Source organism: Ixodes scapularis, unplaced genomic scaffold (genome assembly GCF_016920785.2).
Source record: "Ixodes scapularis isolate PalLabHiFi unplaced genomic scaffold, ASM1692078v2 PGA_scaffold10__122_contigs__length_95168666, whole genome shotgun sequence".
Taxonomy (NCBI): domain Eukaryota; kingdom Metazoa; phylum Arthropoda; class Arachnida; order Ixodida; family Ixodidae; genus Ixodes; species Ixodes scapularis.
The window spans coordinates 67495865-67508180 of record NW_024609836.1 but is presented as its reverse complement, the minus strand read 5'-3'; the positions used below and the strand labels follow the sequence as shown (position 1 = coordinate 67508180).

Here is a 12316-nt window from a genome sequence, read left to right as displayed (position 1 = left end):
AGCAGAGCGCTTTCGTTGCGATCTACCTATTTCCTTCTGGTAGCCTCCATATCGCCATCGGCCATACCACGCTGAATGCGCCGGTTCTCGTCCGATCACCGAAGCTATGCAGCATCGGGCTCCGTCAGTACTTGAGAGGGAGACCACCTGGGAACACGGAGTGCTGATGGCACATTTTGTTTTAAATACGCTGGTGCTTTCTTTCTTTTTTAATTAATTAAAATATAAGCGCTAGGGAATGGAACGAAAAAAGCCAGACAAGCAGAGCGCTTTCGTTGCAATCTACCTATTTCCTTCTGGTAGCCTCCATATCGCCATCGGCCATACCACGCTGAATGCGCCGGTTCTCGTCCGATCACCGAAGCTATGCAGCATCGGGCTCCGTCAGTACTTGAGAGGGAGACCACCTGGGAACACGGAGTGCTGATGGCACATTTTGTTTTAAATACGCTGGTGCTTTCTTTCTTTTTTAATTAATTAAAATATAAGCGCTAGGGAATGGAACGAAAAAAGCCAGACAAGCAGAGCGCTTTCGTTGCGATCTACCTATTTCCTTCTGGTAGCCTCCATATCGCCATCGGCCATACCACGCTGAATGCGCCGGTTCTCGTCCGATCACCGAAGCTATGCAGCATCGGGCTCCGTCAGTACTTGAGAGGGAGACCACCTGGGAACACGGAGTGCTGATGGCACATTTTGTTTTAAATACGCTGGTGCTTTCTTTCTTTTTTAATTAATTAAAATATAAGCGCTAGGGAATGGGACGAGAAAGGCCAGACAAGCAGAGCGCTTTCGTTGCGATCTACCTATTTCCTTCTGGTAGCCTCCATATCGCCATCGGCCATACCACGCTGAATGCGCCGGTTCTCGTCCGATCACCGAAGCTATGCAGCATCGGGCTCCGTCAGTACTTGAGAGGGAGACCACCTGGGAACACGGAGTGCTGATGGCACATTTTGTTTTAAATACGCTGGTGCTTTCTTTCTTTTTTAATTAATTAAAATATAAGCGCTAGGGAATGGAACGAAAAAAGCCAGACAAGCAGAGCGCTTTCGTTGCAATCTACCTATTTCCTTCTGGTAGCCTCCATATCGCCATCGGCCATACCACGCTGAATGCGCCGGTTCTCGTCCGATCACCGAAGCTATGCAGCATCGGGCTCCGTCAGTACTTGAGAGGGAGACCACCTGGGAACACGGAGTGCTGATGGCACATTTTGTTTTAAATACGCTGGTGCTCTCTTTCTTTTTTAATTAATTAAAATATAAGCGCTAGGGAATGGAACGAAAAAAGCCAGACAAGCAGAGCGCTTTCGTTGCGATCTACCTATTTCCTTCTGGTAGCCTCCATATCGCCATCGGCCATACCACGCTGAATGCGCCGGTTCTCGTCCGATCACCGAAGCTATGCAGCATCGGGCTCCGTCAGTACTTGAGAGGGAGACCACCTGGGAACACGGAGTGCTGATGGCACATTTTGTTTTAAATACGCTGGTGCTTTCTTTCTTTTTTAATTAATTAAAATATAAGCGCTAGGGAATGGAACGAAAAAAGCCAGACAAGCAGAGCGCTTTCGTTGCAATCTACCTATTTCCTTCTGGTAGCCTCCATATCGCCATCGGCCATACCACGCTGAATGCGCCGGTTCTCGTCCGATCACCGAAGCTATGCAGCATCGGGCTCCGTCAGTACTTGAGAGGGAGACCACCTGGGAACACGGAGTGCTGATGGCACATTTTGTTTTAAATACGCTGGTGCTTTCTTTCTTTTTTAATTAATTAAAATATAAGCGCTAGGGAATGGAACGAAAAAAGCCAGACAAGCAGAGCGCTTTCGTTGCGATCTACCTATTTCCTTCTGGTAGCCTCCATATCGCCATCGGCCATACCACGCTGAATGCGCCGGTTCTCGTCCGATCACCGAAGCTATGCAGCATCGGGCTCCGTCAGTACTTGAGAGGGAGACCACCTGGGAACACGGAGTGCTGATGGCACATTTTGTTTTAAATACGCTGGTGCTTTCTTTCTTTTTTAATTAATTAAAATATAAGCGCTAGGGAATGGAACGAAAAAAGCCAGACAAGCAGAGCGCTTTCGTTGCGATCTACCTATTTCCTTCTGGTAGCCTCCATATCGCCATCGGCCATACCACGCTGAATGCGCCGGTTCTCGTCCGATCACCGAAGCTATGCAGCATCGGGCTCCGTCAGTACTTGAGAGGGAGACCACCTGGGAACACGGAGTGCTGATGGCACATTTTGTTTTAAATACGCTGGTGCTTTCTTTCTTTTTTAATTAATTAAAATATAAGCGCTAGGGAATGGAACGAAAAAAGCCAGACAAGCAGAGCGCTTTCGTTGCAATCTACCTATTTCCTTCTGGTAGCCTCCATATCGCCATCGGCCATACCACGCTGAATGCGCCGGTTCTCGTCCGATCACCGAAGCTATGCAGCATCGGGCTCCGTCAGTACTTGAGAGGGAGACCACCTGGGAACACGGAGTGCTGATGGCACATTTTGTTTTAAATACGCTGGTGCTTTCTTTCTTTTTTAATTAATTAAAATATAAGCGCTAGGGAATGGAACGAAAAAAGCCAGACAAGCAGAGCGCTTTCGTTGCGATCTACCTATTTCCTTCTGGTAGCCTCCATATCGCCATCGGCCATACCACGCTGAATGCGCCGGTTCTCGTCCGATCACCGAAGCTATGCAGCATCGGGCTCCGTCAGTACTTGAGAGGGAGACCACCTGGGAACACGGAGTGCTGATGGCACATTTTGTTTTAAATACGCTGGTGCTTTCTTTCTTTTTTAATTAATTAAAATATAAGCGCTAGGGAATGGAACGAAAAAAGCCAGACAAGCAGAGCGCTTTCGTTGCGATCTACCTATTTCCTTCTGGTAGCCTCCATATCGCCATCGGCCATACCACGCTGAATGCGCCGGTTCTCGTCCGATCACCGAAGCTATGCAGCATCGGGCTCCGTCAGTACTTGAGAGGGAGACCACCTGGGAACACGGAGTGCTGATGGCACATTTTGTTTTAAATACGCTGGTGCTTTCTTTCTTTTTTAATTAATTAAAATATAAGCGCTAGGGAATGGAACGAAAAAAGCCAGACAAGCAGAGCGCTTTCGTTGCGATCTACCTATTTCCTTCTGGTAGCCTCCATATCGCCATCGGCCATACCACGCTGAATGCGCCGGTTCTCGTCCGATCACCGAAGCTATGCAGCATCGGGCTCCGTCAGTACTTGAGAGGGAGACCACCTGGGAACACGGAGTGCTGATGGCACATTTTGTTTTAAATACGCTGGTGCTCTCTTTCTTTTTTAATTAATTAAAATATAAGCGCTAGGGAATGGAACGAAAAAAGCCAGACAAGCAGAGCGCTTTCGTTGCGATCTACCTATTTCCTTCTGGTAGCCTCCATATCGCCATCGGCCATACCACGCTGAATGCGCCGGTTCTCGTCCGATCACCGAAGCTATGCAGCATCGGGCTCCGTCAGTACTTGAGAGGGAGACCACCTGGGAACACGGAGTGCTGATGGCACATTTTGTTTTAAATACGCTGGTGCTTTCTTTCTTTTTTAATTAATTAAAATATAAGCGCTAGGGAATGGGACGAGAAAGGCCAGACAAGCAGAGCGCTTTCGTTGCGATCTACCTATTTCCTTCTGGTAGCCTCCATATCGCCATCGGCCATACCACGCTGAATGCGCCGGTTCTCGTCCGATCACCGAAGCTATGCAGCATCGGGCTCCGTCAGTACTTGAGAGGGAGACCACCTGGGAACACGGAGTGCTGATGGCACATTTTGTTTTAAATACGCTGGTGCTCTCTTTCTTTTTTAATTAATTAAAATATAAGCGCTAGGGAATGGAACGAAAAAAGCCAGACAAGCAGAGCGCTTTCGTTGCGATCTACCTATTTCCTTCTGGTAGCCTCCATATCGCCATCGGCCATACCACGCTGAATGCGCCGGTTCTCGTCCGATCACCGAAGCTATGCAGCATCGGGCTCCGTCAGTACTTGAGAGGGAGACCACCTGGGAACACGGAGTGCTGATGGCACATTTTGTTTTAAATACGCTGGTGCTTTCTTTCTTTTTTAATTAATTAAAATATAAGCGCTAGGGAATGGGACGAGAAAGGCCAGACAAGCAGAGCGCTTTCGTTGCGATCTACCTATTTCCTTCTGGTAGCCTCCATATCGCCATCGGCCATACCACGCTGAATGCGCCGGTTCTCGTCCGATCACCGAAGCTATGCAGCATCGGGCTCCGTCAGTACTTGAGAGGGAGACCACCTGGGAACACGGAGTGCTGATGGCACATTTTGTTTTAAATACGCTGGTGCTCTCTTTCTTTTTTAATTAATTAAAATATAAGCGCTAGGGAATGGAACGAAAAAAGCCAGACAAGCAGAGCGCTTTCGTTGCGATCTACCTATTTCCTTCTGGTAGCCTCCATATCGCCATCGGCCATACCACGCTGAATGCGCCGGTTCTCGTCCGATCACCGAAGCTATGCAGCATCGGGCTCCGTCAGTACTTGAGAGGGAGACCACCTGGGAACACGGAGTGCTGATGGCACATTTTGTTTTAAATACGCTGGTGCTTTCTTTCTTTTTTAATTAATTAAAATATAAGCGCTAGGGAATGGGACGAGAAAGGCCAGACAAGCAGAGCGCTTTCGTTGCGATCTACCTATTTCCTTCTGGTAGCCTCCATATCGCCATCGGCCATACCACGCTGAATGCGCCGGTTCTCGTCCGATCACCGAAGCTATGCAGCATCGGGCTCCGTCAGTACTTGAGAGGGAGACCACCTGGGAACACGGAGTGCTGATGGCACATTTTGTTTTAAATACGCTGGTGCTTTCTTTCTTTTTTAATTAATTAAAATATAAGCGCTAGGGAATGGAACGAAAAAAGCCAGACAAGCAGAGCGCTTTCGTTGCGATCTACCTATTTCCTTCTGGTAGCCTCCATATCGCCATCGGCCATACCACGCTGAATGCGCCGGTTCTCGTCCGATCACCGAAGCTATGCAGCATCGGGCTCCGTCAGTACTTGAGAGGGAGACCACCTGGGAACACGGAGTGCTGATGGCACATTTTGTTTTAAATACGCTGGTGCTTTCTTTCTTTTTTAATTAATTAAAATATAAGCGCTAGGGAATGGGACGAGAAAGGCCAGACAAGCAGAGCGCTTTCGTTGCGATCTACCTATTTCCTTCTGGTAGCCTCCATATCGCCATCGGCCATACCACGCTGAATGCGCCGGTTCTCGTCCGATCACCGAAGCTATGCAGCATCGGGCTCCGTCAGTACTTGAGAGGGAGACCACCTGGGAACACGGAGTGCTGATGGCACATTTTGTTTTAAATACGCTGGTGCTCTCTTTCTTTTTTAATTAATTAAAATATAAGCGCTAGGGAATGGAACGAAAAAAGCCAGACAAGCAGAGCGCTTTCGTTGCGATCTACCTATTTCCTTCTGGTAGCCTCCATATCGCCATCGGCCATACCACGCTGAATGCGCCGGTTCTCGTCCGATCACCGAAGCTATGCAGCATCGGGCTCCGTCAGTACTTGAGAGGGAGACCACCTGGGAACACGGAGTGCTGATGGCACATTTTGTTTTAAATACGCTGGTGCTTTCTTTCTTTTTTAATTAATTAAAATATAAGCGCTAGGGAATGGGACGAGAAAGGCCAGACAAGCAGAGCGCTTTCGTTGCGATCTACCTATTTCCTTCTGGTAGCCTCCATATCGCCATCGGCCATACCACGCTGAATGCGCCGGTTCTCGTCCGATCACCGAAGCTATGCAGCATCGGGCTCCGTCAGTACTTGAGAGGGAGACCACCTGGGAACACGGAGTGCTGATGGCACATTTTGTTTTAAATACGCTGGTGCTCTCTTTCTTTTTTAATTAATTAAAATATAAGCGCTAGGGAATGGAACGAAAAAAGCCAGACAAGCAGAGCGCTTTCGTTGCGATCTACCTATTTCCTTCTGGTAGTCTCCATATCGCCATCGGCCATACCACGCTGAATGCGCCGGTTCTCGTCCGATCACCGAAGCTATGCAGCATCGGGCTCCGTCAGTACTTGAGAGGGAGACCACCTGGGAACACGGAGTGCTGATGGCACATTTTGTCTTTAAATACGCTGGTGCTTTCTTTCTTTTTTAATTAATTAAAATATAAGCGCTAGGGAATGGAACGAAAAAAGCCAGACAAGCAGAGCGCTTTCGTTGCGATCTACCTATTTCCTTCTGGTAGCCTCCATATCGCCATCGGCCATACCACGCTGATTCTGCTTCTGGCACTCGCCGAGAACGGTCGCAGGATGGCTGGCTCCAGCGGAGCTGCGACAACGGCCCTTGATGGCCGTGGAACTACTGTTTTTCATGCCTCAACGTCAACCGCTGAAGAATACAAGGTTGTTTTGCCTTCGATGCCCACCGGGCCAACTTTTTTGAACTCCGTGATTCTTCACTGCGACCTGAAGGGACGGCCCTACCGCATCGAGGATTTTCGCCAGGAGCTGAAACGGACCGGCGCCTTGCCAGACATCGTCTCGCTCGGCGCCTTCCAGATGAACCATGTGTGGTTAGCAACGCTTCGCACGCCGGAAGCCAAGGAACGCCTCCTCAACGTCAAGGAAATCAAGGTGAAGGGCCTCCGCTGCCTCGTCATTGACCCCTGTACCACCGAGATTCGCCTTCGCATCCACTGGGTGCCGTTCCACGTACCCGACGATGCGGTTCGAAAACTTTTCGAGCCGTACGGCAAGGTCAAGGAAGTTGGACGTGAGAAGTGGCGCGTCAGCGGTTTTGAGGGCATCGAATCTACCACTCGGTTCGTTCGCATGACCCTGAAGAGCGATGCCACACCCGACGGGATGCCCCACCAGCTCCGTCTTCAAGGTGCGAACACCCTCATCGTCATCCCCGGAAGAGCGCCGGTCTGCCTGCGATGCAAGCGCCCCGGGCACATCAGGCGCGACTGCCGCGTGCCGAAGTGCACGGAGTGCTTCCGCTTCGGCCACGAGAAGGAGGACTGCGTGCGGACGTACGCCGGCGTCACCGGCGCAGCTGAGACGGACGAGCCATCCCCGTTCATCATGGAGGCGGAGGACGCCGAACTGGCGGCGTGTGGCCTCAACAGCGACGCCCCCCAGACCTCCGAACAACATCAGGAGCAACGCGCCGGGGCCGACGGTAACGACGGCAACGAGCCGGCAACTAGCACCCCGACGGAGGAAGGTGCTGCGCCTTCTCCTGCGGCGACGTCGCCCGAGGCCGTCGTGGCTGCGCCTCCCGCTGTCCTCCCACCCAGCAAGGATGCCGAAGACACCGACGACATGGACGAGACTGCGGACTCCTCCAAGCGTGGTCGCGACGGGGAGGGCGCCGCCATGACACCGGTCCCGAACCAGGGGTGGAAAACGAGCAAGCGCGGCAGATACAAGCGTCTACCTGGCAACCCCGCGGACGGCGGGCCACGCCGCGACAGCCAGTAAGGCGGCAACGCCTGGTTCATGAACTTTCGTGCGGGTTTTCAAGGCAAGTGTCCCGTCATAGCCTTTTTTATGATTTGCACGCTTGAACCGGCCATCACGGTCGCATCGTTAAATGTTCGCGGTTTCAACATGCGGAAGAAACAATATCAAGTACAACGTTTGTTGGAAAGCCAGAAACCCGATTTCTTGGCGATGCAGGAAACCAAGATGGCCGAGGAAGAGCAGGTGGCGAATGCACTTAAGCCCTTTTTATCTTCGTACGAAGTTTGTGTTACGCACGCTGTCGGTTTATCGGGTGGTTGCTTTTTGTTCTTAAAAAAATCGTTGTCCTTGTTCGAGTTATCAGTAACTACCGACATGGAAGGTCGTTTTATTTTGTGTGACTTTTTGTTTGCGGCAGTTCATTGGCGGCTTATCTGTGTATATGCCCCCAATACGGTGAAAGACCGAGTTTCCTTTTTTTCTGGCTTGCGCCGTTTTGTAGATTGTAAGAGGACAGTTGTGTGGTGCGGGGATTTTAACTGCGTCGTTCAGGCGATAGACAGGCTGCCGTCTGGGCAGCGCCCCGACAGAAGCGCGACGATATTAAAAGAGTTGCTCGAAGATTTCGATCTGGTAGACGCTGGGAGTGTTAGAAACGAAACGCGGGAGATGCGTTTCACACACTTTCAGGCGTCCTCCCACGCTCGCTTAGACAGGATTTACGTTTCGGCCTCCGTGGCAGCGTTGTTAACAAAGTATCGCGTCACACCAGTGTTTTTCTCCGACCATTGCTTGGTTGCGACAACGATCGGGAATAAGGCGCGGCCGAAGGCGAAGTTTGAGTGGAAGCTTTGGAAGCTGAACACGAAGCTGCTTGACGACGGACATTTTGTTAAGGGCGCCGGTGACATTTTTAAGTCGGGTTTTGAAAACGCTGAAGAGGACATTTTTGAGGCATGGGAGACCGCAAAGCAGGAAGTGAAGATGCTTGCGATAGAGAGGTCGTCTCTTTTGGCCCACGAAGCGCGTCAAGCTGAACGGAGTTTAAACGCCGATCTGCTGGCGCTCTCTAGAGCGGAGTGTGCAAACCCCGGCGTCTGTTTAAAGGATTTGGACAACGTTAAGGAGCGCCTAGAACAGCTGCATCGAGAACGTTACCGCGGCGCCGTGGTTCGAGCCCGGGCGGAGAAATACCTCATGGGCGAGCAGCCAACGAAACGAGCCTTAGCAGACGAAAAGCGGTACGCCGTGCGAAACGAGATAGCGGAAATTGAAGTTGACGGCGTTACGCGCACATGTCCACGCAGTATTCAGCAGGCGTTTGTGGCTCACTACAAGCAGCTTTTTGAGAGCCCAGTTCAAGGGAAAGGGGCCCCCGCGTGGGTCAAGCTGCTTGAGGCGCTGCCGCAGTTAGCTGAAGAGGAGGCGGAAAGCCTGTCTCAGCCGATCACTCTACAAGAGGTCGAACGGGCGATAGACGACCTGCCAAACTCGAAAACGCCGGGACCCGATGGAATAAGTGCCGAGTTTTTCAAGAAATTCAAGGGCGTACTCGCCAGTTTATTGTTACAAGTTTTTGGTAAAGCGTATGAGCGGAAAATGTTACCGCCTTCTTATACGCGAACACATACTGTTTTTATACCAAAAAGTGACGACGTCGCTAAACTACGGCGAATCACTGGTTACCGCCCGATCACCCTGTGTAACGTAGATTACAAAGTTTTTGCAAAGATTTTAGCGCGACGTTTTCAAAGTGTTGCTTGCAAACTTATCGGGGAACACCAAACGTGTGGGATCCAGGGCCGGAGCATCACGACGAACGTGCATGTCGCGCGCAGTGTCTTGGAAGCGTGTGATGCGGGCATGGGCCAAGTAGCCATGCTCCAAATAGACTTGGACAAGGCCTTCGATCGTGTCAGGCACGACGTCCTTTTTGATGTTTTAAATCGTGTGAACGTCGGAGACGTTATTTTGGAAGGTGCCAAAATGGCCTATAAAGATTGCACCACACGTCTCGTCATAAACAAAGAGGTGACCGAGCCGATTTTCGTGCGAACGTCCGTGAGGCAGGGATGTCCCATGTCGCCGCTTTTATTTAATTTGTATTTGGAGCTCTTTTGTTTAAGCGTCTTGAACAGTAAGGATTGTCGGGGTTTTCGGCTGGAAAATGCCGAGGTAAAAGTTATAAGTTACGCAGATGACGTCGCAGTGTTTTCCAGCGATAAGAAAAGTGTCAGTGCCGCGGTGTCTTTGGCAAAGGCTTTCTGTGACGCGACCGGCGCTGCCATAAACTGGGACAAGTGCCGCGGGTTTTGGCACGGCGCATGGGCCACAACGCCTTCGGAGTACGAAGGCGTTAGCTGGGACCGCGTGCCCTGCGCATACCTGGGCGTACCTCTAAATTGCTACCGCAGCAGCAAAACTTTTTGGTCGGGGGTCGCCGCCGATCTGGACAGCCGTGCTTCTCGTTGGAAGCACCGTGATCTGTCCATCTTTGCGAGGGCGGCAGTTTGCAATATTTTTCTGATTTCAAAGATGTGGTATGTTTTGCAAGCCATACATTGTGCACGTGTTAACGTTCAGAATTTTCACCGTGTTTTTGCTTTGTTCATCTGGGGGTCTAACTGGGAACCCATGAGGAGGGACAATCTTTTTCACCGGGTACGCCACGGGGGGCTTGGGCTGTCCCATTTGTTTGTTAAACAGCTAGTATCGCGTTTCTTTTTTCTGCGAGACCAGGAGCAACCGTTCATCCGCACCTTCATCCAGACAAAACTGTCTCCTCATTTGCCATCCTTTCTTGTTTCCTCTTGCGGCGTCGAGCCAACAAGACTCGTGGGATTTCAAAAGGAGGTTGTTGAATCAGTTCGCTTTTTGTCTGCACGTTTTTCTTTGGAGTACTTGTCTCTAGTGAGCAAGAAAGCGCTCGCGCGCGATTTGGTGGTCAGTTTGTTCCCGACACCAATGTATCGAACACTTTTCTGTAATGGCGGCCACGATGTGTTAAATCGAGTGAAGCGTATGTGCGTACCACATTCAGTGAAAACGTTTTTTTTTTAAGCTACACACCAATACGTTGCCGGTCAAGGTGTGGCTAAGGGAAAAGGGTATTGATGTCCCGTGGACGGTCGATTGCCTTTTATGCAAGCAACCTGAAACTATTGAGCATGTTTTCATTTTTTGCATGGATGCGGTCTTTTTCTGGGATGTGCTTCAGCGCACGCTAAAGAAAGAGCTGCGAGTCACCCCATCAGGTATTCGTTTCTTGGACGTGACGAATGACGACTGTGTGCCTTTTGACATGTTTTTTCTTTTGGGCCTTTGTAGTATTTGGCGCTCGCGCATGGCAGTAAGGCATGCCGACCCCAATGTCAAAGAAGTACGCTTTTATTTTTTCTCACTAGTAAAGCAAGTTGAGAGTGTTTTTTCTACGCGCGAGCCTAAGCCCGGGTGGCTAGGTCTTTGTAAATCTCTTTTAGAAATGAGAGCCTTTTAACGTGCCCTGCAGAAGACTTGCAGCGCTTTTTTAAATTGAACTGACATGTGCTGTTCCAGTTGCAATAAAGAAAAAAAAAAAAAAAAAATCGGCCATACCACGCTGAATGCGCCGGTTCTCGTCCGATCACCGAAGCTAAGCAGCATCGGGCTTCGTCAGTACTTGGGAGGGAGACCACCTGGGAACACGGAGTGCTGATGGCACATTTTGTTTTTAAATACGCTGGTGCTTTCTTCTTTTTTTTTTAATTAAGTAAAATACTTGGGAGGGAGACCACCTGGGAACACGGAGTGCTGATGGCACACTTTATTTTAAATACGCTGTTGCTTTCTTTCTATTTTTTTTTAATTAATTAAAATATTAACGTTAGGGAATGGGACGAGAAAGCCAGACAAGCAAAGCGCTTTCGTTGCAATCTACCTATTTCCTTTTGGTAGCCTCGATATCGCCATCGGCCATACCACGCTGAATGCGCCGGTTCTCGTCCGATCACCGAAGCTAAGCAGCATCGGGCTCCGTCAGTACTTGGGAGGGAGACCACCTGGGAACACGGAGTGCTGATGGCACATTTTGTTTTTAAATACGCTGGTGCTTTCTTCATTTTTTTTTTAATTAATTAAAATACTTGGGAGGGAGACCACCTGGGAACACGGAGTGCTGATGGCACACTTTATTTTAAATACGCTGTTGCTTTCTTTCTATTTTTTTTAATTAATTAAAATATAAACGTTAGGGAATGGGACGAGAAAGCCAGACAAGCAAAGCGCTTTCGTTGCAATCTACCTATTTCCTTTTGGTAGCCTCTATTTCGCCATCGGCCATACCACGCTGAATGCGCCGGTTCTCGTCCGATCACCGAAGCTAAGCAGCATCGGGCTTCGTCAGTACTTGGGAGGGAGACCACCTGGGAACACGGAGTGCTGATGGCACATTTTGTTTTTAAATACGCTGGTGCTTTCTTCTTTTTTTTTTTTAATTAATTAAAATACTTGGGAGGGAGACCACCTGGGAACACGGAGTGCTGATGGCACACTTTATTTTAAATACGCTGTTGCTTTCTTTCTATTTTTTTAATTAATTAAAATATAAACGTTAGGGAATGGGACGAGAAAGCCAGACAAGCAAAGCGCTTTCGTTGCAATCTACCTATTTCCTTTTGGTAGCCTCTATTTCGCCATCGGCCATACCACGCAGCACTTCCGGCCGCCGAAGCGTACGGACGTGCGATGTCTAGCTCCGAAGGAGCGGTGTCAGCGGCCCACGCCGGCCGCGGTATCTGGGCTAACGATAACGGAGATTATCAAGTCATTC

General features: G+C 49.9%; 2 non-coding genes and 25 pseudogenes across 2 annotated transcripts; all 27 read left to right on the top strand.

Annotated features, from left to right (window-relative positions):
- Positions 1-53: 53 nt before the first annotated feature.
- Positions 54-172, top strand: LOC120845071 (annotated as a pseudogene).
- Positions 173-313: 141 nt separating this feature from the next.
- Positions 314-432, top strand: LOC120845072 (annotated as a pseudogene).
- A 141-nt stretch (positions 433-573) lies between these two features.
- Positions 574-692, top strand: LOC120845073 (annotated as a pseudogene).
- Positions 693-833: 141 nt separating this feature from the next.
- LOC120845074 lies at positions 834-952 on the top strand (annotated as a pseudogene).
- Positions 953-1093: 141 nt separating this feature from the next.
- Positions 1094-1212, top strand: LOC120845075 (annotated as a pseudogene).
- A 141-nt stretch (positions 1213-1353) lies between these two features.
- LOC120845076 lies at positions 1354-1472 on the top strand (annotated as a pseudogene).
- Positions 1473-1613: 141 nt separating this feature from the next.
- On the top strand, positions 1614-1732 carry LOC120845077 (annotated as a pseudogene).
- A 141-nt stretch (positions 1733-1873) lies between these two features.
- LOC120845079 lies at positions 1874-1992 on the top strand (annotated as a pseudogene).
- Positions 1993-2133: 141 nt separating this feature from the next.
- Positions 2134-2252, top strand: LOC120845080 (annotated as a pseudogene).
- A 141-nt stretch (positions 2253-2393) lies between these two features.
- On the top strand, positions 2394-2512 carry LOC120845081 (annotated as a pseudogene).
- Positions 2513-2653: 141 nt separating this feature from the next.
- On the top strand, positions 2654-2772 carry LOC120845082 (annotated as a pseudogene).
- A 141-nt stretch (positions 2773-2913) lies between these two features.
- On the top strand, positions 2914-3032 carry LOC120845083 (annotated as a pseudogene).
- Positions 3033-3173: 141 nt separating this feature from the next.
- LOC120845084 lies at positions 3174-3292 on the top strand (annotated as a pseudogene).
- Positions 3293-3433: 141 nt separating this feature from the next.
- Positions 3434-3552, top strand: LOC120845085 (annotated as a pseudogene).
- A 141-nt stretch (positions 3553-3693) lies between these two features.
- Positions 3694-3812, top strand: LOC120845086 (annotated as a pseudogene).
- Positions 3813-3953: 141 nt separating this feature from the next.
- On the top strand, positions 3954-4072 carry LOC120845087 (annotated as a pseudogene).
- A 141-nt stretch (positions 4073-4213) lies between these two features.
- On the top strand, positions 4214-4332 carry LOC120845088 (annotated as a pseudogene).
- Positions 4333-4473: 141 nt separating this feature from the next.
- Positions 4474-4592, top strand: LOC120845090 (annotated as a pseudogene).
- A 141-nt stretch (positions 4593-4733) lies between these two features.
- On the top strand, positions 4734-4852 carry LOC120845091 (annotated as a pseudogene).
- Positions 4853-4993: 141 nt separating this feature from the next.
- On the top strand, positions 4994-5112 carry LOC120845092 (annotated as a pseudogene).
- A 141-nt stretch (positions 5113-5253) lies between these two features.
- LOC120845093 lies at positions 5254-5372 on the top strand (annotated as a pseudogene).
- A 141-nt stretch (positions 5373-5513) lies between these two features.
- Positions 5514-5632, top strand: LOC115315421 (annotated as a pseudogene).
- A 141-nt stretch (positions 5633-5773) lies between these two features.
- LOC115315413 lies at positions 5774-5892 on the top strand (annotated as a pseudogene).
- A 141-nt stretch (positions 5893-6033) lies between these two features.
- Positions 6034-6152, top strand: LOC115315412 (annotated as a pseudogene).
- A 4937-nt stretch (positions 6153-11089) lies between these two features.
- LOC115315422 lies at positions 11090-11208 on the top strand (annotated as a pseudogene).
- A 244-nt stretch (positions 11209-11452) lies between these two features.
- On the top strand, positions 11453-11571 carry LOC120844956. Its single transcript, XR_005716518.1, has one exon. It is a non-coding gene; the product is annotated as a 5S ribosomal RNA (ribosomal RNA).
- Positions 11572-11815: 244 nt separating this feature from the next.
- LOC120845097 lies at positions 11816-11934 on the top strand. The gene has a single exon (XR_005716566.1). It is a non-coding gene; the product is annotated as a 5S ribosomal RNA (ribosomal RNA).
- Positions 11935-12316: the final 382 nt, after the last annotated feature.